The sequence below is a fragment of the Lissotriton vulgaris genome, chromosome 3_1, assembly GCF_964263255.1.
Source record: "Lissotriton vulgaris chromosome 3_1, aLisVul1.2, whole genome shotgun sequence".
Taxonomy (NCBI): Eukaryota; Metazoa; Chordata; class Amphibia; order Caudata; family Salamandridae; genus Lissotriton; species Lissotriton vulgaris.
The window spans coordinates 1,160,310,302-1,160,338,254 of record NC_141689.1 but is presented as its reverse complement, the minus strand read 5'-3'; positions in this window follow the sequence as shown (position 1 = coordinate 1,160,338,254).

Here is a 27,953-nt window from a genome sequence, read left to right as displayed (position 1 = left end):
TCATCGTTTGGGAAAAAAAATGTTTTAATCCAATGAAAAGTGATATTTTTAGGTCATATGATCAAGCCTTCCATCATTAGGAAACCAAAAGTAAAATGAACCAATGAAAAGTTTTATAAAGAAGTCACATGACCTGTTATGCTTACCTTACGCGCTGCTATAAAAAGCGTAGAAAATCCGTTGGCACATGAGGCAGCGTCAGTAGCGGACCGATGTGCGAATAGGCCGAAGGCAGCACAACGCGCCGAGATCCGGATGGCACCGAGGTGGTGTCCAGCAAGTTGCACTGGTGTGGCCATCCTACAATGCTGCGCCGAAAGTCGGCTTGGGGTGCCTGGGGGGGGGAGGTGGCGCAAACTGGCCTCTCTCGCCTCCCCAGGTGGAGGCACCTGATGTGCAGTGCGGCGCCCCTTATCTTTTCACTCGCCGTCCAGCAGAGTTGCGCCCGCACTTGCTGCTACAGTAGGCCGAAGGCAGCACAACGCGCCAAGATCCGGATGGCACCGAGGTGGTGTCCAGCAAATTGCCGCACTGGTGTGGCCATCCTACAATGCTGCGCCGAAATTCGGCGTGGGGCGCCCCGTTGGCCTGTGAGGTCGCGTCAGTCAGTGGGGGCTGTTTGAGAAAGCAATGTGATGCTGTGTGTCGCCCCCAAGATGGAGGCTCCTCGGCTGCAGTGGGGCGCCCCTTGGTGTTTCACTCGCTATCCAGCTGAGTTGCGTCCGCACTTGCGGCTACAGTAGGCCGAAGGAAGCACAACGCACCGAGATCTGGATGGAACCGAGGTGGTGTCTAGCAAGTTGCCGCACTGGTGTGGCCATCCTACAATGCTGCGCCGAAAGTCCCATGGTCCGGCGGAACTTTTGTCCTTTTCCTTTCTGCATCTTGTCCCACAATCCGTTTAACCTTTAGACACGACCAGGTCCCTGAATGTGTGCAGGGGGACGCTATTGATTGAATCAAAATGGCGGCTTCACACAAAGCTGACTCAAGCGTTGCTGGTGATGCTATACAGACAAAAAATGGTTTTCAGTTTGTACATTCTTCAGGATTTTTCCATCCAAGTCTGCTTGAGAGTTTGTAGAACAATGGCTTTAGATCTTGCCCTCCCCTCTTTTGACTGTTGGTCTTGTTGCCTATCTCTTCTGTTGTCATTTAACTGAACCTTTTTTGACTGCCGAAAGGGGTTCTGGTCTGACCGCTGGTTGGTGGAGATATTTTGACTATATCCTGGACCTGCCCGGCCTCGCCCAAAATGGCGCCGGTATAAATGGGACTCGTACCTCCTTGTTGTGTACTGGTTGCACAACCTTGATATCACGAGATACGTATGCAGTTTTGAAGCACATGGCGGGCGGGAATGAGAATTGATTGAATATTTCGACATCCCTATTGATATTAAGTTCTGATGTGTTATTGATTACTGTACTATTGAAAGTTCGAATTAACGTCACCCATGGTACTTGCCCGCAAATGTATATCTAGATAATTTTATTGTAAGTGGCCCTGTCGTATTTTAATTACAAAATGTACGTCCACCGATTCCGCAACTGTTAGACACCTTAGTTCTTGCAACCTAATGGCCCGCTCGTTGCGTTCCTCTACAGTGTAAATGTCTCCTCATCATATACGATTCCAGTTTGCTCCGTGGCCGGCCCACGTGGTTATAGGCCCGTATTTGTATACTGACATTTTCACAATAAAGGTTTTTAAAACAAAACATGGTAGTAGTATTTACATTGGTAAAGTTTTTAATTTTAGTTTCTGTTTTCGAATCAGTAAAAGGCAAGTGAAATAAAGCAGTCCAATTACATGACGGATAAAAGGTATAATACGCAGGAACGCAGTAAAGATAAATGGTCAAGGGCTGTCGTGTTTTTTACTCCTGCAACATAAAGTGATCGATAAGAATCTGATATTCAGGCGTATCGGCGACTAAGACAGCAGGCCGAGCATCTTTTGCTCAATGGCTCCGTCATGGGACGAAGAAACGCCCTTTTGCTAGAAAAAGGAATATATTTTACTTGCAGGACAGTTGTAAATTTTCCGGGAAAATACATTAGCCTGGAACATTATAACATATATGTTTAAGAAAAAATAATGTTCGAAAGCAATAAAAAGCGTAATTTTTAGGTCATATGACCAAGCCTTTCATCATTAGTATAACAAAAGTAAAATGAACCAATGAAAAGTTTTATTAACAAGTCACATGACCTGTTATGCTTACGTTACGCGCTGCGCGCCGCGCCCCGGATCCCTTCCGGGAAGCTGCGCTTCGCACACTGGAGTACTTCCGGGTGCGCTAACGCGGCGTGTCAGATAACGCATTACGCGACAACGTAGGTCCAGAATATAGTCAAAATGTCTCCACCAACCAGCGGTCGGAACACAACCCCTTTCAGCAGTCTAAAAAGTTCTGTTAAATGACAACAGAAGGGACAGGCAACAAGAACCATCAGTCAAAGAGGGGAGGGCAAGTTCTTCCCTACCGGGTCACGTTGGGGCGCTACCGGAACTGATCGAATTGGTAGTCTACAGTGTTTCTGGATGTTTCAGACTGAAGCTGGCGTTAGCATGAGAGCACCACCATCTCGTATCTCAGTCGTGGCCATTCCACGAGCAATCATGGCAGCTGCTCCCCACCAGAAGCCTGCGGGAGTCGGGGGCCCCCAAGACTTTTGTAGAATCTTCAAGGCTCAGTGGACGCTTTCGAGAATGGGGCCCAAGCCCTAGCAGACAAGCGTCCGAGTTCCAAGGTGTCCCATGGCCATTTTAGTGGACCACGCCCAAATCTGAAGAGGCGGCCGCCATTTTGAGAGTCCTGTGGCAGCCGCCTATAGTTGCATCGCAAGAGCGGGAGCAACTCAACTACATGGTGAGCGAGACGCTGTAGTCGCAAGAGCGGGCAGTAAACAGCTGAATGGCGGAAGAGGTACAGTGTAGCAAAAGCGGGCGGAATGGCAACTGAAACGGTAAAGGGGCGCCCCACTACAGCGTGTCTTCAGGTCAAACGGATTGTGGGATAAGGTCCAGAATGGAAGAGTCATCAAAAGGCAAAAAGTTCCGCCGGACCCCGGGAGCCGGCCGCCTATGTCGGGGGCGATCTTAGGCCACGCCAGGGCAACACGACTTGGGGAGGGGGCAGAAGTCAAGCGCACCCTCCCAGTCCGCGCCACCACACCGTATGTTGAAAATCTGAAGCCATATACAAACTCTCAACCAGCCTTGGATGAAAAATCTTGAAGAATGTACAAACTGAAAACCAGTTTTTGTTTGCATAGCATCAGCAGCAACGCTTGCTATCAGAATGCATGAGTTTCATGCTCGATCGATTGAGCTAGCCGGATCAGGCAACAAAAAGTATAAAATAGTTATGTAAATAGTTATTTAATAAAATGTTTTACCCTGTTACTTTGCTGGTGTGTTGTATATATTTATAATATTTGCATAGAGTTTATCGTTATTTTGGGCGGGGTGGGTGGCGGAGCCGAGCTGTCTTGCAGCCATCATGGTGTGGAGCTCAGTTAATCTCACTAGTTTCGTATTTCTCATGAAGGGTTGTTCCTAATGTTTCTATTTTAGCGAGGTCAAAAAGAGATCCCATTAGTGGCCTACTGATTTTGCTCGATTATTTTTTTTTTTAACACGATTTTTCACTATCTGCAAAGACTAAACAGAGTATTGCAGCTTTGTGCTTGTTAGTAAATAGAGAATGAACCAAAGAGAATAAATTCTAAAATAGTAAATGCTTGGATAACAATCAATCAAATGGAGAGACAAGCAGGCACGACGAATTACAGCGGGGGCAAAGGCCTGCGTTAACTACCCTTCACTATCTGCAAAGAGAGAGTACTTCTAAGAGAAAAGAGGGGGGTGGCAGCGTTTAAAGCACATCAGCGTGCATAAACACGAAAATGTTTTTACCTATCACGTACTTGACATTTGACAGCTTTTGATATTTGTTATTAAAAAACCATTGAAATTCAATTAAAAAACCATAGGTTTTAGCCCATATATAGTTAGGGATTAGCATTTTCAAAACCTTATTTTACTCGCATAAAACCATTGAAATTCGCATATATAGTTAGATGCGCTAACTATATATCGCGCACCCGCAATCCACTGCTGATGATGTCGCATATTACAATAACCCATATAGTTACTCATATAGCTACTGATCAACACATGCAGCAGTTTACAGAACAACAGACATAATGATGCACAAATTAAGACAGTTTAGTCACTAACCCATTCACTCAGTGAGACACATTTAATCACTCACTCATACAGTCAGTCATGCACCTACTAAATCCTTCATCCAGACACTTATACATCCACTCATTCTTCAATATGTAAGACATATTTTAACTTCACAGAAACATACAGTCACTGGATGTTGTCATCAGTGATGTCATTTGAGATGTCTTCAGTGATGTCATCAGTGATGTCATTTGAGATGTCATCAGTGATGTCATCAGTGATGTCACTGAGCATGTCATGAATGATGTAATATGTGACATCATCAGCAGTGGATTGCGGGTGCGCGATATATAGTTAGCGCATCTAACTATATATGCGAATTTCAATGGTTTTATGCGAGTAAAATAAGGTTTTGAAAATGCTAATCCCTAACTATATATGGGCTAAAACCTATGGTTTTTTCATTGAATATATATATATATATATATATATATATATATATATATATATATATATATATATATTACCTACTGGCGGTTGCCAGTAGGTAGCTATAGTTAGGACCTAGTTTCCATAGGAAATCCGCAACATTCTATTTGGAATAACTTTGGCGCCGGTTGATGAATCTTTGCGAAATTCTCCAAGAAGATGGCCCGCTCCGCTCCTATCCTGAAAGTTTCGGGGTGATTCGTCAAGCAGGGGCCGAGAAAAAAGGGGGTCCCAAAACGTGTTTTTCTCATGCAATTTTCCATAAGGACACCAAATTTGGCAAAAGGTAGAGTTTGGTTCACAGTTCATGCTTTTTGTTAAATGGTGTAAATCTGTGCAGTAGTTCCTGAGAAAATCAAAAGTAAAATCATAGATATATCTATGGGTGCGTAGGGTACACGTATCTTCTGCGTACCCTTACGAGCATGAGCTGCATGCTAATTGGCTCGGTAGAAACGAGGCACAAGAAAACTGAAAAACAAGTGCGCAAAAGACGCAAAGGGGGGCAGGGTAGAAACACCCTGACCCCCTAGGCCTGCTCAGGGTGTCCCACAAGCACCCCCAAGGATTTGAAAAATCACAGGATGTGCGTAGGATACGCCTATCCTGCGGAAAAAAACCCAAAGCCTGCTATGTTTGTAATTAGCCAAATCCCGGGGGCAACGTTGTTTATTATTATGGGGGCCCTGAGAGGTACCCAAGCCCCGGGGACTGCTACCCCCTGGGGCTCTAATGTAACATATGCGGGGGGCTCACGGGCCCCACACAGCCCCTGGACCCGCCACCCACCGGGGCTTCTTTTTTTTTTTTAATAATGGGGTGCCCAGAGGCCCCCCCAGCCCCAGGGACTGCCACCAAAGCAGCTCCCCATGTACAAAAGCAATGCTGGCTCCCGCAGGACGTGGGGAGCCGGCAGGGACTGTGGGGGATTGGGGATGCCCCACGGTCCCCAACGGAGAGGGCCAGCCCCGGGGGATGGGGTCCCTGGGGCTAGAAGTGGCCTGGAAGGGGGCCATGCAGCCCCCCTCGCTAAAAAAACATTTAAAAAAAGAGACAGAGGCCCGGGGGATGGGGTCCCCGGGGCTAAAAGAAGCCTCAGGAGGGGGCCATGCAGCCCCCCATTTAAAAAAAATAATAAATATTAGGGGGCAGGCCCTGGGGGAAGGAGTCCACAGGGCAAAAAATATAGAAAAAGAAGGGGGGCTACTCAACCCTCTTCTTAAAAAAACAAAAAAGGAAAACACTGGCATCGCGCCGGAGGCCATGCCCCCTTCATGCAGCAAATGTGACCACTGGCTCGTTTGCAGAGGGGGAACGTATTCCCCTTGAACACTGGGGGTCCCTGAGGGCCATCTAGCCCACCAGGAACATCTAGCATGCGTCAGGGGGCTGCGTTGCAGAGTAATGTTCTGAGGCCATGCCCTTTTTTACACCTCTCTGCAACACAGCTCTGTGGTGCTTACTAGAGGTAGCTGGTGGGCTAGTTGTGCCCCAGGCACCATCAGGATTCAAGGGGAGTTAATCCCCCACCTTAAAATGCGCCAAGGGCCGTGTTTGCGCAGTGGTGAAGGGAGGGGACGTGGCCTGAGTTCACATGTGTGCAAACACACCCTGTGGCATGGTTTCAGTTGGGGAATTCATTTCTTGGCAATCCTGAGGGTACCTTGGGGCCAACTAGCCCACTAGGTTTCTTCAGAAAGCACCACGGAGCTGCGTTGCAGAGTGTTGTAAAAAGGGGCGTGGCCTCTGATCATCTTTCTGCAACACATCCCCCTGGTGCATACTGGAGGTATCTGGTGGGCTAGTTGGGCCCCAGGGACACACAGGATTGAGAAGGAATTAATTCTCTAAGTTAAAGCGCGCCACAGGGCGTGTTTGGAGTCATGTCAACTGCAGGCCATGCCCCCTTCCTTCATCAGTGTGCAAACGCGCCCCGTGTTGCATTTTAAGTTGGGGAATTAATTCTCTTTCAATACTGAGGGACGCAGAGGGCCAAATAGCCCAACAGGTGTAGTAGCAAGCCTCGGCCAGGCCTACCAGTCCAAGGGATTCGCCCTACTCTGCTCAGAGTCCTTAGACCAATAAAAAGAAGTTGGCACAGAAACTGGAATACAAAAGACAGAGTTTATTAAACCTCATGAGGTGAAACTACATTCACACAACACAGTTCGGTAGTGTATGAGGTAGCACACTGACTGGAAGCTTGGTCCTTTTATACCCACACAGGGGCTCAAAAGAAGGCGGTACAAGGTACAGAATGCTGGTTTCAAATACATACAAGGTCATACAGAGAGTGTGCTAGCAACAAGTGGTAAGGACTGACAGTAAGGTAACTTTGTGGACACATCCTGACAGTTACAAGTTAGGGACAGCTGTAAGCTCTACTGGGCATGTGCAAAGCAGAAGAGGATAAATATTTCTTGTCTCTAGGCAGATTTCAAGAGCAGTTAACAGGAAGGTAAGATAGAGCACATGGTGAGCACATGGCAAAAAAAAATGGCTACCAGAAATACAAAATGGGTGTCGTCTGTGTAAGATGTTAACTCAAACCCGAAGGATCGGATCACCGGGGCAAGAGAGGATACATAGATATTAAATATTGTGGGGCTAAGGGAGGATCCCTGCGGGACCCCCCCCCCCCCGGAGTTCGAAAGGTCTTGATTCGAAGTCCCCCATAGCAACCACTTGTACCCGGTCTTTCAGGAAGGCCTTCAGAATGTTGAGTGCTTGCCCCTGGATCCAGCAGCCCTCCAATCGGTCCACCAACATAGCGTGGTGAACCGTATCGAAGGCCGCTGACAGATCCAAAAGGATCAGCACTGCTCGGCCCCCATCATCGAGCACCTTCCGGACCTCCTCTGTGGACTTGATCAGAGCGCTCTCAGTGCTGTGTCCTTCTCTAAACCCATGTTGGGCCGGGTCTAGACCCTTCGAGTTACGCAAGAAGGAACAGAGCTGGGAGTTCATGATTTTCTCAACAAGTTTTGCCGGCAGTGGTAATCTGGCAATTGGCCTGTAGCTGTTGGGGTCCGTGATATCCAGCGAGGGTTTTTTAAGTAGTGGGCGGATGGAAGCACGCTTCCACACTGTGGGAAAATCACCCTTCTCAAACATTAAATTGAAAATGCTGGTTAGAGAGTCTGCAATAGGGACGGCTGCCAGCTTTACATTTGACTTAGGGCAGGGATCTTGGGATGAATCGGATTTGGTTGCCATCAGAAGTTTTAAAACTTCACCAGAATTTACTGGCTTGAAGGCAACCAATTTTTCCTCCAAAGGCCCGGCAGGAAGTCCCCTATGGGACCCCTCCGCAAGGCTGAGGACTACCTGCTGTTCAAGTGAGGTGAAAATTGCTTGTACTTTGTTCAGGAAGAAGTCAGCTAATGATTCACAAAGTTCGATATTGGGAGGCACAGTCGTCGATTTAGGGGAGGTAAGACTGACCACGGTATCCAAAAGTTCCTTGGCTTAGTTCTTGGCCTTCTCAATTCTGTCCGTATAATAGGCGCTCTTGGCCTTCCTGATGTTCTCTTTGTATGACCTAAGGCTGATTTTTAATCTTTCTTTATCAAGTTTGTGATAGTTCACTCGCCAGATCCGTTCTAACTTTTTACATATTATTTTTCTTTCTCTAAGCTCATCTGAGTACCATGGGGCCGAGGGAACCGGCCTAGTGGGCCGACACAGCTTGGCAGGCCCTATGACAGGCCGTATACTCGATGGTAGCTTCATTCACATCAGTATACATGACTGGCCTAGAGGCTATCAGCAAATCCTCCAGGGCTGTACCATCAGTGTTTTTCCATGCCCTGAACATTCTGGTTGATTGCCCCTCTCTAAGTGTCTTCTTGACCAGAGGGCTATGGATGGTGAATAGCACCTCCCCATGGTCTGTCTAGGACACGGGTTCAGCCTTGGAGAATACCAAATCCCGATTATTTGAAAATATCCCATCTAATGTACGGCTGGCCTGATGAGTTGCCCCAGAGACCAGCTGGGTCAATCCCACTGCGGACATAACTTCCACTAGAGCCATAGTATCCACATCGGTGGTACCTTCTAAATGAAAGTTGAAGTCATGCAAAACCGTGAAAAAGTTGGTGCAAAGGGCTTCCTCCAAAATACTACCCACTGTTTCCAGAAAACTAGACTTCATCCCAGGAGGTCTATATAGGAGGCAGCCCTTAAAGGATTGATGGTTGGAGAGCTCCAGATTAAACCCCAGGGCCTCGCATGCCACTGAGGTCACTGGGAAAAAGGCTCCTTGAAGGGACGCTTGGTATATGATAGCCAAACCCCCTCCCTTTTTAACGGGTCTATCCAGGACAAAGTTACGATAATTTGGTGGAGTGGCCTTTACGAGATCGGGACCAGATGCTGCATCTGTCCATATCTCGGTGATGCTATTTGAACGTTTCTGTCCAAACTAAGCTCAGCACACTCAATGCTGTGCTTTACCAATAATCTGGCGTTAATGAGGAGACAGTTGGTGATTTCATCCCTTCGACTATCTTTGGACATGTAGGAATGGGTGAAGGCCCTAGTTCTTCCCCTGATAATCGGTGGAAGATTAACTTTACATAAAGGACAGCATTGCGGGCCTCCCTGCAGTTCTTTATCTGGGGCCATCATAATGCAGCCAGTCTTCTCACCTACCCCTCGCATACTCCAGAGCTCTGCTCGATTGTATGTGACCCTCCTTAGAGGATCTGGGGGAGTCTGGCCAGGGGTAGTGGCGCTGAGCGCGGGCCCGGTGCGGACGGGCGCAGACGGGTGTGCCTTTGGCGCACCTTCGGCCCGCTGCCGGCGTGCCCGCTGCCCCCGCCCACTGCGCGGACGAGGCCATGTGGTCATTTTATAGGGGCAGGAGTAGGGCGGGAGGCTGCGACAACAAGATGGCGGGTCCCTGTGCCTCCTACCGTGTCAGCACCTACTCGGCTGCACGGGGTCGGGAGATAGTACACAGTCAGTGTAAATGACTGGCGCCACCAGCCAGCGTGTTTAAATCTAAAGTGGTGAGTACAGTGCAAGTTTAAAACGATAATGCAGACAAGTTCATTTTAAAGATGTCAATTAAATCGTGCAATCCACCTTAGTGCAAACATAATCCTTAAAAATAGATCACAGTTAAAATCGTGCAATCCAGAATACTTAAAAATAGATTACAGTTAAAATTGTGCAATCAACAATCACAGTCAGCGTTAGAGCTCAATTTCCGACCAAGCAGTTAAATCTGTCAAAGACCTTGACCATCACATAGTCACTGAGACGGAGTTCATGGGCCTCGCCTGTAGATCTGTCAGGAAGAGCTTCTCGAATTTGTTGATGAATAGAGGTCAAACTGTGGGTTAACTGTGCCAAATAATCATTCAACAGAACACAAGGTACATCATGTATGGGGCTTGGCCTAAGAACTCCCCAAATGTTCTTCGGTCTCCCAAATACCACCTTGTACGGTGTAAGACCTGATCGTGAGTGTGGCACCGATCTTATGGATAGCAGTGCCAAAGGCAGTGCATCTGGCCACTTTAGGGACGTGGAAGCCTGTATTTTTGCCAACTTCAATTTTAAAGTAGCGTTATACCTTTCCACCAATCCTGCTGATTTCGGGTGGAAGACTGTATGCAATTTCTGTTTGATCCCAAACCCTTTCAGGGCATACTCAACAACTTGCCAAATAAAATGAGGTCCGTTGTCACTCCACAAAATTTTACAAACACCATACCTAGGAAAATATTCCTTCAGAAGCACCTTTGCTGTGTTAAGAGCAGTAATATTCTTTGTAGGGTACGCCTCTATCCATTTACTGAAGGCACCTACCACCACTAGGACATATTTTAGAATATTGCAGCGTTCAAGTTGGATGTAATCCATCTGCAAAACTTCAAAAGGTGCGGTTGGTGTAGCAAACCCTTCTGTAGGAGTTTGTGTCCCTTTTCCAGGATTATACTGCCAACAGATCAAACAAGACTGTACTATTCTTTTAGCTGTGCTGGCAATTTCAGGATGCTCCCAAACTTGTGTAAGGAATTTTGTTATTGCTAGGGCTCCAACATGTGCCAGCCCATGTGCCATTTGAACCATAGGTTGTAAATGGGCTGCAGGCAATTTCTATGTATTCATTTCTTTGTTATGCCAACAACCCTCATCATCTAACATTCCTTCTTTAGACCATTGCTCAAGTTCTTCCACAGAGGCAGATCTCTGTATATCTAATACTTTCTCTCTAGCATCATGCCAACGCTCAGCTTGTGATTTTACTACGTAAATAGATGTAGTGCTTCGCTGCATCGCAGTCTCACGAGCTACGTGATCTGCGAAGGCATTGCCTTGTCCTATTTTGTCAATGATTTTCTTGTGTATGCTACACTTGATCATGGCAACTTCCTTCCGATATGTAAGTGCAGTCAAGAGGTTATGTACTAATTCTCCATGCATTATCTGCATCCCGTGGGATGTAAGAAAGCCTCTTTCCTTCCAGAGAAGGCCAAAATCATGAACCATTTCAAAAGCATAGCGGCTATCCATGTAAATGTTCAGACATACGTCAGTACTAAGCTCACACGCTCGTATCAAAACTATTAGTTCAGCTGCTTGAGCCGACTTCTGAAGTATGCGAGCTGTTCCACTACTGTCTCAAGCGTGGTAATTGCATATGCTGAAGTTGTGCCATCTGGTAACTTCAAACAGGACCCATCAACCCACAGTTCCCCATCTATATCTGGGAGGGGCGTATCTTGCAAATCGATGCGACCCTTTGTCTGTTCCTCAGTAAGGAATATACAATCATGAGGTTCCTTTGACTGGGACGGAGTCGCAGGATATGGCAACAAAGTGGCTGGGTTCAGTGTCGCACATCTCTTCAACGTAATATGAGGTGCTAACAGTGTCAATTCATATCCTGTCAGGTGGGCACTAGTTAAGTGTTGTGTCTTAGTCTGATTCAAAAGGGCATCTACTGCATGGGGTACTAGCACCAACAGTTTGTGTGACAAAACTATCCTTTCACTCTGATGTATAAACACAGCTGTTGCTGAAAGTGAACAAAAAGATCCAGGCAACGCATGAGCAACAGGATCAAGAACTGCAGAAAAATATGCACAGGGACGCTGCTTGTCACCGTGTGTCTGTTCTAAAACTGACAATGCACACCCATCTTTCTTGTGTACATAAAGTGTAAAAACTTTCGTGTAGTCTGGTGTGCCTAACACTGGTGCAGAGCAAAGAGCTTGTCTTAACTGACGAAAAGCATTTTGGCATTCATCTGTCCATGGAAGGGGGATCGGAGTGTTCTTAGTCAAAAGCGCTAGCAGGGGTTTAACAATGTGTGAAAAGCCCAATATCCATTGCCTACAAAACGAAGTCAAACCAATAAATGCACGGACATCTTTCTGTGTGGAAGGTACTGGGGTGTCTAAAATTGCTTGAATGCGATCTGGTGTCAATGCACGGCCCTCTTTAGACAGAAGGTGTCCTAAATAGATCACCTTCGGTCTACAATATTGCGATTTCTTTTGTGACACTTTATGATGGTGTGTAGCAAGAAAAGAAAGCAAAGACAAAGTACACTCTTCACATAGTTCAGGCGTATCAGCTGCCAACAAGATGTCATCGACATATTGTATGAGAGCCACATCTTCAGGCAAAGTAAAGGAATCAAGCTGTCTCTTCAATGCTTGACTGTAAATACTAGGGTTCTCAGTATAGCCTTGAGGAACTCTACAAAATCTATATGATCGATTATTCAAAGTGAAACCGAACAAATATCGACTTTCAGGATGAATAGGGATCAAAAAGAAAGCGTTCTTCAAGTCTTTAACAGAAAATGTAGTTGCTGTCAGTGGAACCAAAGTAAGTAGTGTTGTTATGTCAGAAACCACAGGGTACTGCGGTACTACAATCTTGTTGACTTCTCTCAAATCGATGATAAATCTATAAATCCTAGTGTCAGTATCTTTTTTCAAAATGGGAAGAATCGGACTATTGCAAACATTGTAAGGAACTTCTTCCACAACCCCCACTTTAATCAAATCATGAACAATGCGTGTAAGTGCTTCTTCTCCTTCTCGAGAAATTTTATACTGAGGCAGTCTTGGAAATGAAGCACCCTCCTTGACACTAATATGCACTGGGGAATTACCATTTGCCCTACATCGGTATCTGAAGTAGCCCACAAAGTACTAGGGAGTGAGGCTAGTGCAATGTCCTCTTTAACAATACAAGGTCTCTCAATCACAGGGTAGTTGTCATTCAAAATAACCCGTACTCCTTCCGGAGAACATCATATCATAGCCCTGAAATATTTGAGCATATCAAGAACCACAATATTGTCTGGTGTGTTTGGAGAAAGCAAAAACGGACATGGAGTAGAAAACATGGAATGCAAGTGGTTGTGACAATGGGCTAAGGGAAGGTGTTCCATCAAAACCTATTGATGTAATGGTTAAGCCAGACAGGGGAGCCCTTGGAACCATTTGTTTAGACAAGGCACTATGAGAAGCTCCTGTATCAAACAGAAACTGATCAGTAGAACCCAAAACATGTGCTGTAACATAGGGACCCCTCTGATCTACTGGAACCTCAACTGATTCCTTACCCCATCCTAGGCAATCCTATGCATAAGCAGAATCTTGCAAATCAGACGGCTCATAGTCGGACATTTGATATTGGTTCCGTCTGTCAAAAGTATTAGACCCCTCCTGTCCACGTGTATTAGCATCAAACCTAGCCCGATCATTTGTGTTTCCTCTAGGCCCTGAATATCCAGAACGATTTCTCATTTGTCTCCGACCACGTGAACCCTGCTGAGCACGCAGTACTGGACAGTCAGAAAGCCAATGTCCAAATTTCTTACAATACGCACACTGATCAACAGACAAATCTGAACGAATATAGGGAGGAAAGGACGCACCATAAGATCCACGTCCACCTCTATTATTACCTCTAGAAGGTGGGTCATAAGCCTGAGCCATCATAACCTTTGTTTTTAACTCTTTAGATTTTTTATCCTCCTTACTTTTTGCTTCTAATTCATGTTGTTCATAATACTGAGCCATAGTTAAGAGAGAAACCGGAGAGGAGGTAGTCCATGAACCTTTACCGGTGTTTAGGTGACTAGCTATTCCTGGCAAAAGGTTTGTGACATATTTATCGACAAACAGATGCCTACCCTTGTCATCTGTCAATGACTGGCCACTAAAATCGTGGAATGCTTCTTCAAAGCGTGTGAAGAAGTCTGAAACTGATTCATCTATCTTTTGCTTGCAAGACACTAACATAGTCTAATCTATCTTTTTAGGAGGAATAATCATCTTTAATTTAACCAATATAGCTACTGGAATATCTAAAATTAACTGACACGGTTTCTGTGCAGGTTTTCTATCTTCATCTAATTGTTCTAAATCTTTCCATGATGCCCCAAATGCCACACGATCATCAACTTTACGCACAGTTCTCCACATATCAGGCGGTAATATTAACCCAAAAAACAAATCAATATCAGACAAAGTCATAGTACAAGAGCTAATGGCACCCTCAATTTCCTCATAAAAAGCTGTTGAATTCTTTCGCAGATCAGGCAATGCATTTTTAAGAGCCATGACATATGCTCTTTTCCAAGGAGTGTAAACCCAATTATAAATAAAGTACCCTTTCACGTCGGTAGAAGTCTTATCATCACTTGTACCTGCTCCTTTAGGAGGAGCATGGGTTTCACATTAATTACAACATTCGTATCTGTTTCAGGCGTCGAAGCTCGTGCCATGTCGATTCGGGATGTTTGTGCAGCTGCATCTGCTGCCTTTTTCTCCTCCCGCAAATGGACTGCTTCATCACATAGTTTAAACAAGCTTCTGATCGTGTCAGTCACCTGGGAGAAGACAAAAGAACCTTCACGTAATTGCTTACAATCAGCTGCTATATCATCTGGCTCTACTTCCACCGAATATTTCCTAAATCGATCAACAACCTCTGCAGACAATATCTCGGTAAAATATTTTTGTTCCCTTTCTGACCAATTCTTAAGAGTATCCAGAAGTTCAGAAGCAGTGATAGTACTACAATCGTCTTTTCGCGCCGCAAATCTAATCTCAGAGGAACGTTCGGTAGTTAACATCGAGCGAGTGTCTCGAGCTTTATCCTGCTCAGTAGGAGAGTCCTCATCTGACTCATAAGGAGCAGAGGGAAGAGTATACGTAGCTGGACAATGATCTAATAAGAGAGAATCATCTTGGGGTTTATTAAGAATAGGATAAAGAGGCCTATGAATAGCGTATTGGCCATTTACCTGTAACTGACACTCCCTATCTTCCCTTTCTTTTATTTCTTTATTTTTAATTTCTAATGCTTTCGCATGGATACTTTTATGTTTTTCTTTTTCAATCAAGGTCTGCTCACGCTTCATTCGTTCACGCACTTATTTCTCCCACATTCGCAACCAGTCAAACATGTCTTGCCTAGCCTTTCGCTTAAACATTTGTTGCTCCACATACTGAATCTTTCGTAAATCAAATGACCAATGCATAGGCCAACACAACTCAGGATCCTTCCGGGTATATTTGTTCCATAACGTGCTGTACATTATGGACGAAATGCCATACTTAATATACATGTCCCTATTAGGCATCCCTTTTGGGGGTGCTGATTGTGCTTCGTCAAGTTTCAAAGAGGTACCACTACAAAAGCAACACATCTTACCAAGTGTGCTGGAAACAGGCATGTCCAAAATAGTGCAAAATATGCAGTATTAGAAGAAATAGCGCTTAAGGTACTCTTCGTACGTTGCGCCGTTCAGATAATCTAAAATAGAGAAAAGTCTCCTCATTACCTGACTATATGTATTGCAATATATATATATATATATATATATATATATATATATATATATATATATATATATATATATATATATATATATATCAAAACGAGGATCAATATTGTCCAATTTCATAAACAAAGCTGCAGTAAGTGTTACTTAACTACCTTACCAGTCAAAGGCATCAAAACCCACAAAAAGTGCCGCAGAACGGTTCTTACCAATCAAATGGTGTCCAGGTTCCTACTGCCAAGTTCTCAAATCAACCAAATGGTCACTGCACAGCGAATCAACAGAAGAGATCTCAGTCGAGGACCGGCGCCACCTGGATGGTCAGATCAGAAAGAAAGGGAAAACCCTGTGGATGCCAAGACTCGGGTCTCCTCCGGCAGTGATCACGTCTGAAGCGAGATTCCAATCCTTCATCTCGACCACTCCTTCGGGCATCCCAGTCGCCAATGAGCTCACGTTGGAAGCGCCAATTTGTAGTAGCAAGCCTCAGCCAGGCCTACCAGTCCAAGGGATTCACCCTTCTATGCTCAGAGTCCTTAGACCAATAAAAAAAAGTTGGCACAGAAACTGGAATAGAAAAGACAGAGTTTATTAAACCTCATGAGGTGGAACTACATTCACACAGCACCCTTCGGTAGTGTATTAGGTAGCACACTGACTGGAAGGAGATTGGTCCTTTTATACCCACACAGGGGCTCAAAAGAAGGCGGTACAAGGTACAGAATGCTGGTTTCAAATACATTCAAGGTCATACAGAGAGTGTGCTAGCAACAAGTGGGAAGGGCTGACAGTAAGCCAATTCTGGTGGACACATCTTGAAAGTTAGGGACAGCTATAAGCTCTACTGGGCATGTGCAAAGCAGAAAAGGATAAATATATCTCGTCTCTAGGCAGATTTCAAGAGCAGTTAACAGGAAGGTAGGACACAGCACATGGTGAGCACATGGCAAACAAAATGGCTGCCAGAAATACAAAATTAATTTCGCAAAATGGACAAGATAGTCTCTAAATACAAGATGTCTTCTGCTAATGCTTAATCTAATCGCTGCTAAATTACAACACAGGTATCTCCAGTATGCACCAGGGAGCTGCGTTGCAGACAGGTGTTTAGAGTCCACTCCCTTTTTTACACTTCTCTGCAACGCAGCTCTGTGGTGCTTACTGGAGGTAACTAGTGGGCTAGTTTGACCCTAGGGATCCTTAGGATTAAAGGGGACTTAATCTCTCAACTTAGAACGGTGACAGGGCGCATTTACACAGTGGTGAAGGGAGGGGACGGGCCTGACGTGATGTGTGCAAACACGCCCTCTGGCTCGTTTTAAATTGGAGAAAAAATTCAACGTTAAACCTGAGGGGACCATGGGGGCCAAGTAGTCCACCAGGTGCTTCCAGGAAGCGCCACTGCGCTGCATTGCAGAGAGGTGGTGCAAGCCGTGCCCCTTTTTACATCTCTCTGCTACGCAGCTGTGCGGTGCTTACTGGATGTACTACAAATTCCGATTTACTCACCTGTCATCAGGAGAGGCCTCAGTGCTGCATCCTTGAGCTCAGTACTGAACCTCAAAAGTAATTCTAACCATACTTACTAGTAACTTGAATTTCCTTCCATATGCTAACATTGACTGGTTTCCCTTGGAAATTCTTCTAAGTGTGGAGTTTTGTAACTTTAAAATATTCACCTAAAATCATCCAGACAACGAATTCCAATTTACTCACCTGTTATCAGGAGAGAACCCAGTGCTGCATCTTTTAGCCCAGCACTGACCCTGAAAAGTAATTCTAACCGTACTTACCAGTAACTTGTATTTCCTTCCAAAGGAATCCATTGTCTGGTTTTCACCAGAGAAGTTTCTAAGTGTCTATTTTCACAAACTAAAAATATTCCTTAAAAATCGCCTGTATGACTTAAACGCATTCTTTTAACTGTTTACAGGAGATGCACCAGTGCTGGATCCAGGATCCACCACTGGGTAAGAAAAAGTAATGAAAACTCTACTTACCTGCTAAGTGAATTTCCTTCCATAGGGTAACATTGAGTGGATTTCCTGGAAATTCTTCTAAGTGTGTAGTTTTGGAACTTTAAAATATTCCTCTAAAATCAGCCGAACCATGAATTCCAATTTACTCACCTGTTATCAGGAGAGACCTCAGTGCTGCATCTTTCAACCCAGTACTGATCCTGAAAAGTAATTTTAACTGCACTTACCAGTAACTTAAATCTTTTTCCATAGGATATCATTGCCTGCTATATAAAATATATATATAAATTAAAACATATATAAAATAAAAATAAAAAATATTACAATTTCAATATTTAAAAAAAATGTTTTTAATTTATATTAAAAATGTGTCATGTAATTAAAAAATAAAATATCTAAAAATAAACAGTTTAAAACAATGCAGTAAATCAGTATAAAAAAATAACAATTGTTACATTTAAAAATTATCATTTACAAAACCTTTGTAATTCACTTTAAAAAACCATAGGTTTCAGCTATGTTATAGTTAGGAATTAGCATTTAAAAAACCTTAGAAATTCACTGAAAAAAACCATAGGTTTCAGCCACGCTATGTAATATGTGACGTCATCAGCAGTGCATTGTGGGCGTGCGAGTTATAGTTAGCTGAACTAACTATTACAGGGGAATTTCAATGGTTTTGTATGAGTGAAATGTCCTGCTAACTACAACATGTGTGAAACCTATGGTTTTTTCAGTGAATTTCTAAGGTTTTTTAAATGCTAAATCCTAACTATAACGTGGCTGAAACCTATAGTTTTTTCCTCCTTGTCTGCACGATGGTGTTGAGAAAATAAAAATACACCTTACCTAAAAATCGAGTGTTGGACCCTGTTTGTGCTGTGGTGTTTCTGGACCTCCTGGCTGTGTACTGGAGCTGGTTGGGTCCATTCTTTGCTGATGAATATACAATATATATATATATATATATATATATATATATATATATATATATATATATATATATATATATATATATATATATTACCTACTGGCGTCTCGCCAGTAGGTATATATAGTTAGGATTTATTCCCTATGGGATTTTTGAAAATTCTATGTCTAATAACTTTGGCGTTTGTGGACGGAATCGGCTGAAACTTTCAGGAACATGGCACATTTTGTTTCTGAGCAGCCCTTGAAAATTTGGGGGGGTTTTGTTGAGGGGGGGCCGAGAAAAAAGGGGGGTCCCAAAACGCGTTTTTCCCATGTTAATTTCCATAGGGCGGTTGGACTCACTTTTAGCTCGAACGGCTGAATGGATTTGCACGAAACTTGGCAAAATTGTAGGGACTGTTAGCCCGATGTGCCTTTGCTAGGTCTCAAGATATGTGCTCCAGTAGTTTTTGAGAAATTAACGTTCAAAACAAGATATATATCTGTAACAGCGCTCCGGGCTGCGGTCCGGTTCGCTTACTTTTCGCGAAACGGAACTTTGCGCGCAGAAAGCTGATTGGCTCTCCGGTGTCTGTCAACATTCTAAACAGTCCGGAGCGGCCGCCATCTTATCTCTCGGTAGGAACGAGAGAGAAGAAGAGGTGAAAAACGAAGGGGGAATTTATTAAAAGGGGGCAAGGTATACCCCTCTTGACCCCCTAGGAATGTTGTTGGGGTTATTAAAGGGTCCCGTGGGGAAAATAAAAAAAAAAATGATTTTTCACGGTAGAAGCGCTTCACGGGCCGCGAACTGGGCCGCAAACTGGTAGCGAAACGGGAATTCGCCATTTTGTGCTTCGTTTTAATTGTTTAGAGACAAAAATTATCGCCGCACATCGGCCACAATGCATGAATATCGCTGAAAAGTCAGCGATATTCATGCATTATCCAGCAAATGCTCTTAGCCATGTTATCCACCTTCCATTGGATAACATGGCTAAAAACTGCTCTGTGCGTGAGCTTTTTTTTTTTTTTTGCTGCGTGACGTCTGTTAACGTTCGATTCCATGGAAATCAGGAAGTGTTGACCACCATTTTGTCACTGCGAGTGAATATTTTGTTATAAATGAATCCTTATTGATAAACATTGTCTGCGCCATCTTGCGTTTTTGTCCAATGCCACAATTTTGTTGTGCACGGCAGCCATTTTAGATGCCTTGACCAGGCCCACTCTCTGCACGCCGCCGATCCTCAGCATGGCTCCCCACCCTCGCAAGCATCTCCCCCACGCACTGGTCACCCCCGCTCTCTCTCTCATGCATGGGCCATATACTTCCCCCCATCTGCGCTGCTCTTCTCTGAGAATCACACCCTGTGGCCGCCCGACACCTCCCTTTCACCCTATTCACTAACGCACCCTCTGACACTCCTCTTCCTCTGCGTCCGATTGTCCAGGCCGGACCTAGGCTATCACCTAGCCCTGCGGATGTAGTTTATGGCCCCAGCTGTAGAGTATCCAGACATGCCAACCCTCCCGATTCAGGCGTGAGACTACTGATTTCAGTGCTAGTCTTTCGCCTCCCGATTTCTGCAAGCAAAAACCCGGGGGCATATTACCAACAACTAGCGATAATTTTTGTCTCTAACTTGTTTAGAGACAAAAATTATCGCCGCACATCGGCGAATTTTATCGCACATAAACCTTGCTATTAGCAAGGTTTATCGCAAATGCGATAAAAAACGGCCGCAATGCATGAATATTGTTGAAAAGTCAGCGATATTCATGCATTATCCAGCAAATGCTCTTAGCCATGTTATCCACTTCCCATTGGATAACATGGCTAAAAACTGCTCAGGGCAGGTGTTAGGTTTTGGAGATATTCGCGCTTACCGCGAATATCTCCAAAAGTTGGTAATAGGAGATAGCGATGGTTAGGGACTGTTTCCAGTCGCTAAAATCTTGGCACGCCCACTTTGCATGTCATTAGTGATAAATAATACTGATATGCAAAGCGGGGCCCAAGATGGTCGCTATCTCCTTTTAGCTGTCACTAACTGGTGTTAGCGACAGCTTGGTAATAGGGAGATAATTTTATCTCTTTCTTTTTGGCTTTTAAAGCCAAAAAAGCGGAAATAAACCCCCTTGATAATATGCCCCATGATTTCTCTGGGGTTTCAGCTGACAGGGCTTGGTATTGTGTTACGTGCTAATTCTTCCAGGAAACGTCAGAGGGTCGATGCAGGGGTTCTAGAAGGGGTGATAAACCATTTAAGCCTCATGAACAAGCGCATGGTCTTTTAAAGATTTGTGAAGTACTCGGGGCGGCGGTGTGTGTGTGCCCTCTTTCAGGAGCGGGCGGGGGAGCACTGTCAGCAACTTGCCAGGCCAGGCAGTGTTCAACACGTGCATCACCCTTTCTCTGCCTGCTATTGCGCTCCATGCTTCGGAAAGGTAAGAAAAAGAACGTGCATTTGAGTTTGAAATGTCCGATCTTGTAGCAGTACACTTGCAAAGCCCACACATGACAATAACCCGATTCAAGGCCCCATTCACCCGATTTTTTAAACATATATAGCACTCCAACAAAGTTAGATTTTAAAACTTTATTAACTTTTAAATATAACGAACGCAACAAAAACTGTAAATATATTTAACTATTTTTTGAAATTAACCAGAACTATAACGATAACAACAACAACAACAATAATATAACTTTTATGCCTAAATTACGCAAACATTTAGCTAATCTGCTAAAGGGGGGAGTCGCCATTTCTTTACAATAATCAATAATGAAAAATCCACATCAATAGGGTTGTCCGTTTTCTCGATGCAGCACTATAGTGCAACATACACAGCACCTGGGGTGTCAAGAGTGAACAGGTCTTTCTTTGTTCCTTAAGATGTTATCTGTGTCAACCTCTTCCGAGAATGCTGATGCGTTAGGATTTCCTTGTGTTTCTTAATAGCATTGGTGTCTGCACTGTAAATATATTTAACTATTTTTTTAAATTAACCAGAACTGTAACGATAACAACAACAACAACAATAATATAACTTTTATGCCTAAATTACGCAAACATTTAGCTAATCTGCTAAAGGGGGGAGTCGTCATTTCTTTACAATAATCAATAATGAAAAATCCACATCAATAGGGTTGTCCGTTTTCTCGATGCAGCACTATAGTGCAACATACACAGCACCTGGGGTGTCAAGAGTGAACAGGTCTTTCTTTGTTCCTTAAGATGTTATCTGTGTCAACCTCTTCCGAGAATGCTGATGCGTTAGGATTTCCTTGTGTTTCTTAATAGCATTGGTGTCTGCACTGTAAATATATTTAACTATTTTTTGAAATTAACCAGAACTATAACGATAACAACAACAACAACAATAATATAACTTTTATGCCTAAATTACGCAAACATTTAGCTAATCTGCTAAAGGGGGGAGTCGCCATTTCTTTACAATAATCAATAATGAAAAATCCACATCAATAGGGTTGTCCGTTTTCTCGATGCAGCACTATAGTGCAACATACACAGCACCTGGGGTGTCAAGAGTGAACAGGTCTTTCTTTGTTCCTTAAGATGTTATCTGTGTCAACCTCTTCCGAGAATGCTGATGCGTTAGGATTTCCTTGTGTTTCTTAATAGCATTGGTGTCTGCACACTTCTTTGTCAATTCTGTGAAGATGATAACTGCTTCATAAACAGACGATATCTTTGTTTAGTCATTAGTGTTAAGTGTGTCTGAAACTACAGTGCCCTTCTGTTTTTTTTTCTTCAGGCTCTACAGAGTTTTGTCTGTTGTTCTTTTGAGCGACAAATATTCCAGAGGTTTCAGGTTTACTTGTTTTGTCCTGCAGTGAGTTAACAGCTTTAGAGACTTCATGTTTATTTGCTAGGTCCTGCTGTTCGTCAACTGCTTCAGAGACGTCAGCCTCATATGTTATGTTTGACTAGATCCTGGACCTGCCCGGCCGCGCCCAAAATGGTGCCGGTGTAAATGGGACTCGTAACTGCTTGTTGTGTACTGGTTGCCGAACCTTGATATCACGAGATACATATGCAGTTTTGAAGCACATGGCGGAGGCTTGTCTGCTGTAGTGGGGCGCCCCTTTATCGTTTCAGTCGCCATTCCGCCCGCTTTTGCTACACTGTGCCTTTTCCGCCATTCAGCTGTTTAGCGCCCGCTCTTACGGCTACAGCGTCTCGCTCACCATGTAGTTGAGTTGCTCCCACTCTTGCGGTGCAGCGATAGGCGGCTTCCACAGGACTCTTAAAATGGCGGCCGGCTCTTCGGATTTGGGCCTGGTCCAGTAAGATGACTCTGGGACACCTTGGAACTCGGACGCTTGTCTGCCAGGGCTTGGGTTCCATTCTCGAAAGCGTCCCCTCAGCCTTGAAGATTGTACAAAAGTCTTGGGGGCCGTCGACTCCTGCAGGCTTCCGGTGGGGAGCGGCTGCCATGATTGCTTGCGGAATGGCCACGACGGAGCTACGAGATGGTGGTGCTCTCATGGTGACGCCAGCTTCAGTCTGAAACATCCAGAAACAAGGTGGGGCTTTCATCGTTTGGGAAAAAAAATGTTTTAATCCAATGAAAAGTGTTATTTTTAGGTCACATGACCTAGTCTTACATCATTAGGAAAACAAAAGTAAAATGAACCAATGAAAATTTTTATTAACAAGTCACATGACCTGTTATGCTTACGTTACGCGCTGCGCGGCGCGCTCTGGATCGTTTCCGGGAAGCTGCGCCTTGCGCACCGGAGCACTTCCGGGTGCGCTAACGCGTCGCGTCATATGACGCATTACGCGACAATGCAGGTCCAGAATATAGTCAAAATGTCTCCACCAACCAGCGGTCGGAATACAACCGCTTTCAGCAGTCCAAAAAGTTCGGTTAAATCTTAAGAGCGGGAGCAACTCAACTACATGGTGAGCGAGACGTTGTAGTTGCAAGAGCGGGCGGTAAACAGCTGAATGGCGGAAGAGGCACAGAGTACCAAAAGCGGGCGGAATGGCAACTAAAACGGTAAAGGGGCGCCCCACGACAACGTGTCTTCAGGTCAAACGGATTGTGGGACAAGGTCCAGAATGGAAGAGTCATCAAAAGGGAGAAAATTCCGCTGGACCCCGGGAGCCGGCCGCCTATGCCGGGGGTGATCTCAGGCCACACCAGAGCAACACGACTTGGGGAGGGGGCAGGAGCCAAGCGCCCCCTCTCAGTCCGCGCCATCTCACCACCCCTCGGGGGCCTCCGTCAAGCGGTTTAGGGAGGCACCATATCACATTGTTTTCCAATGCAGTCAGGTCCACAAATGGACCCCACTTACTTTGAATAGTGAAGCTGCAGCAGGTGCAAATAAGGTTTAAACAGTGTTACAAGAGCTGCTTAGAACTCTGAAGTATGGCACTCAACAACCAGGACTTATGCCATTTGTGTAAGGCAGTGACATGGAAGCAACTCAGGGACAAAAAGCATGAACGAACATTCACGTATGAAAATCTTATTTGGGGAAGGGGTAGAATCCAAACGCCCCCTGCCAGTTCGCGCCACTACACCGTATGTGGAAAATCTGAAGCCATCGTTCTACAAACTCTCAACGCTTGCTATCAGTGCATGAGTTTCATGCTCGATCGATTGAGCTAGCCGGATCGGGCAATAAAAAGTATAAAATAGTTATGTAAATAGTTATTTAATAAAATGTTTTACCCTGTTTCTTTGCTGGTGTGTTGTGTATATTTATAATATTTGCATAGGGTTTGTCGTTATTTTGGGCGGGGTGGGTGGCGGAGTCGAGCTGTCTTGCAGCCCTCATGGTGTGGAGCTCAGTTCATTTCACTATTTTCGTATTTCTCATGAAGGGTTGTTCCTAATGTTTGTATTTTACCGAGGTCAAAAAGAGATCGAATTAGTGGTCTACTGATTTTGCTCGATTACTTTTATTTTTTTACACGATTTTTCACTATCTGCAAAGACTAAACAGAGTATTGCGACTTTGTGCTTGTTTGTAAATAGAGAATGATCCAAAGAGAACCAATTCTAAAACAGTAAATGCTTGGATAATAATCAATCAAATGGAAAGACAAGCAGGTACGACGGATTACAACAGGGGTAAAGGCCTGCGTTAACTACCGTTCACTATCTGCAAAGAGAGAGTACTACTAAGAGAAAAGATGGGAGTGGGGGGGGGCAGCGTTCAAAGCACATCAGCGTGCATAAACACGAAAACGTTTTTACCTATCACGTACTTGACATTTGACAGCTTTTGATATTTGCTATTAAAAAACCATTGAAATTCACAGAAAAAACCATAGGTTATAGTCGATATATAGTTAGGAATTTGCATTTACAAAACCTTGAAAATTCAATGAAAAAACCATTGGTTTTAGGCCATATATAGTTAGGGATTTTCATTTACAAAACCTTATTTTACTCGCATAAAACCATTGAAATTCCATATATAGTTAGATGCGCTAACTATATATCGCGCACCCGCAATCCACTGCTGATGATGTCACATATTACATCATTCATGACATGGTTAGTGACATCACTGATGACATCACTGATGACATCTCAAATGACATCACTGATGACATCACTGATAACATCTCATTTGACATGACTGATCACATCACTGATGATATCATTCATGTGATAATACCATGAACCTCTTCAGACTCTAATATAACCTTAGATACAATCAGTGTAAACAGACAGTCACAGACTGTCACTCATCCATGGAGTTACTCACACACCTAGTCAGTTATGCCAAAAATCAATCACACCTCCATTTTCTCAACTATACAGTTATACACACCTTACTTATTCAAACATATACTAACACATATTTACTTTACTCTCTTATACAATCTCTGATACATGTTCACAATGATCCATACAGCCACTCACACATTCACTGGCTCTTATGCACAGTTATTTATAGATGTCAACTCTCACATGTACTGTGTTTTACATATGTACTTACTTTGACATGTAGCACTGAGATATCCATTCACTCACTAATACACTCATGCACAGTCAACCGCCCATACAGCTGTTTCCACATGCACTTTTGAATCCATACATATAGTGAATCAACTACTCACACATCTATGTACAGAGTCACACACCTCCCAGCCACCCATACACACACACTCAGTTTCCCATACAAATACTTGGACAACCAATCAATAACCCATACAGTTACTCATATAGCTACTGATCAACATATGCAGCAGTTTGTAGAACAACAGATATAATGATGCACAAATTAAAACAGTTTAGTCACTAACCCATGCACTCAGTGAGACACATTTAATCACTCACTCGATCAGTCAGTCATGCACCTAGTAAATCCTTCATCCAGACACTTATATATCCACTCATTCTTTAATATGTAAAACATATTTTAACTTTACAGAAACATACAGTCACTGGATGTTGTAATCAGTGATGTCATCAGTGATGTCATTTGAGATGTCATCAGTGATGTCATCAGTGATGTCACTAACCATGTCATGAATGATGTAATATGTGACATCATCAGCAGTGGATTGCGGGTGCGCGATATATAGTTAGCGCATCTAACTATATATGGAATTTCAATGGTTTTATGCGAGTAAAATAAGGTTTTGTAAATGCAAATCCCTAACTATATATGGCCTAAAACCAATGGTTTTTTCATTATATATATATATATATATATATATATATATATATATATATATATATATATATATCCAAGACCTTCTTTGCAGAAGGAATTCAGCCCACGCAGGTCACAGGAAAACTTTCAATTTATTTCAGCAGCGCAGGGTCGGCATAACCGGTTTCTGCTCCTATGCCTTTATCAAATGCCTTTCACCTTCTTAATTATCTGCTGTCCGCTTTTAAATCAAAGTGCCCCGCTTCGATTGGTGCAGGCACTCTGAAGGTTGGGAAGGTCTCTGAACTCGTTACTCCTGACCTCGGTGCTCCGTGCTCAGCTGCTGCAGGTACATATACGCAAGTGCTCCCCCAGTGGGCCGTGCCTGCAGCTTCACTTCTCCTTCCTTGATGGTGTTCGTGGATGAACTGTAAGTGATCCTGTGTCCATCATCCAGCCTCCAAATCCCTCAAGGCACCTTTGCTCACTGTAGTGCTTTAGTTACAATGTCCGTGCAATTTCCACTTATACAGCATGTGCCTGCAGTGTTTAAGCTGTCTGTGCAGTCACAAGTTTCCCAGCATGTGCCTTTAGGTAAATGGTGGCGGCTCGGCGTATATCCCAAGCACTTTAAGAATGTCCATATATATATATATATTCACTGAAAAAACCATAGGTTTCACACCAGTTATAGTTAGGAATTAGCATTTAAAAAACCTATTAAATTCACTGAAAAAACCATAGGTTTCACACCAGTTATAGTTACCTGGAAATTTTACTGACATAAAACCATTGAAATTCCCACGTTATAGTTAGTTGGACTCACTATAACTTGCGCGCATGCAATGCACTGCTGATGACATCACATATTACATCACTCATGACATGGTCAGTGACATCACTCATGACATCACTGATGACACCATCCAGTGAATGTGTGTCTTTCTAAAAAAGATTTTTTTTTTATATGTATTTGTAAAGTACGATGCAAGAATAAATGGTTAAATAAGTGTGTAAATGGATGTTTGTTTTTAAAATAATTGATTGGTTAACTGCCTTATTAAGTGTATCTCAGTGAATACATATATTAGCAAGTAACTTTTATATATTGAAATGTATGTATCAGTGTTTCACTTTGTGTATAAGTGGCTGTATGGGTTGGTGACTGACTCACTGTATGTATGTGTTTTGAAGACAGCATATGTACAGACTGTATGGATGTATGAGTGTGTATATGTGTATGTTAGTGAGTAAACGACTGTCTCACTATTGTCTTTTTCAGTAACGACATATGTTTTAATCTAGTATATGTGAGTATTGATTTATAAAACTGAGTATATGTGAGAGTGAGAGATTATAAGAGTTCCTGTTTAAATTAGTATGTGTTTATATAAGTGATTGTTTAAGAGAGTAAGTATGTGTAAGTATTCTTAGAAGTAAAGTGGTAGTGTGTGTATAGCTGTATATGCAAATAAATGAATGTTCATTAGTTTTTTGGCATGTGTGTGAGTAACTTTTGGATGACTGTCAGTGTGTAACAGGATGTATAGGTGTATCACTACATATAATGAGTGAGTATATGTATGAATGACTATATAGAACTGTTTGTGAATGAGTGGATGTGTGTATAGATGGTGGAATTACTGAATTGTTTGTTGTAACTGGTATGGGTATCTCCACTTTTTTGAAAATGTTAAATTCTATTCTTGAATATGTGTTTCAAGACTTACATTACACTGAAAGGAGGACTCTCACTCTGTCACAAGGATGGTGTCATCAGTGATGTCATGAGTGATGTCACTGACCATGTCATGAGTGATGTAATATGTGACGTCATCAGCAGTGCATTGCAGGCGCGCAAGTTATAGTGAGTCCAACTAACTATAACGTGGGA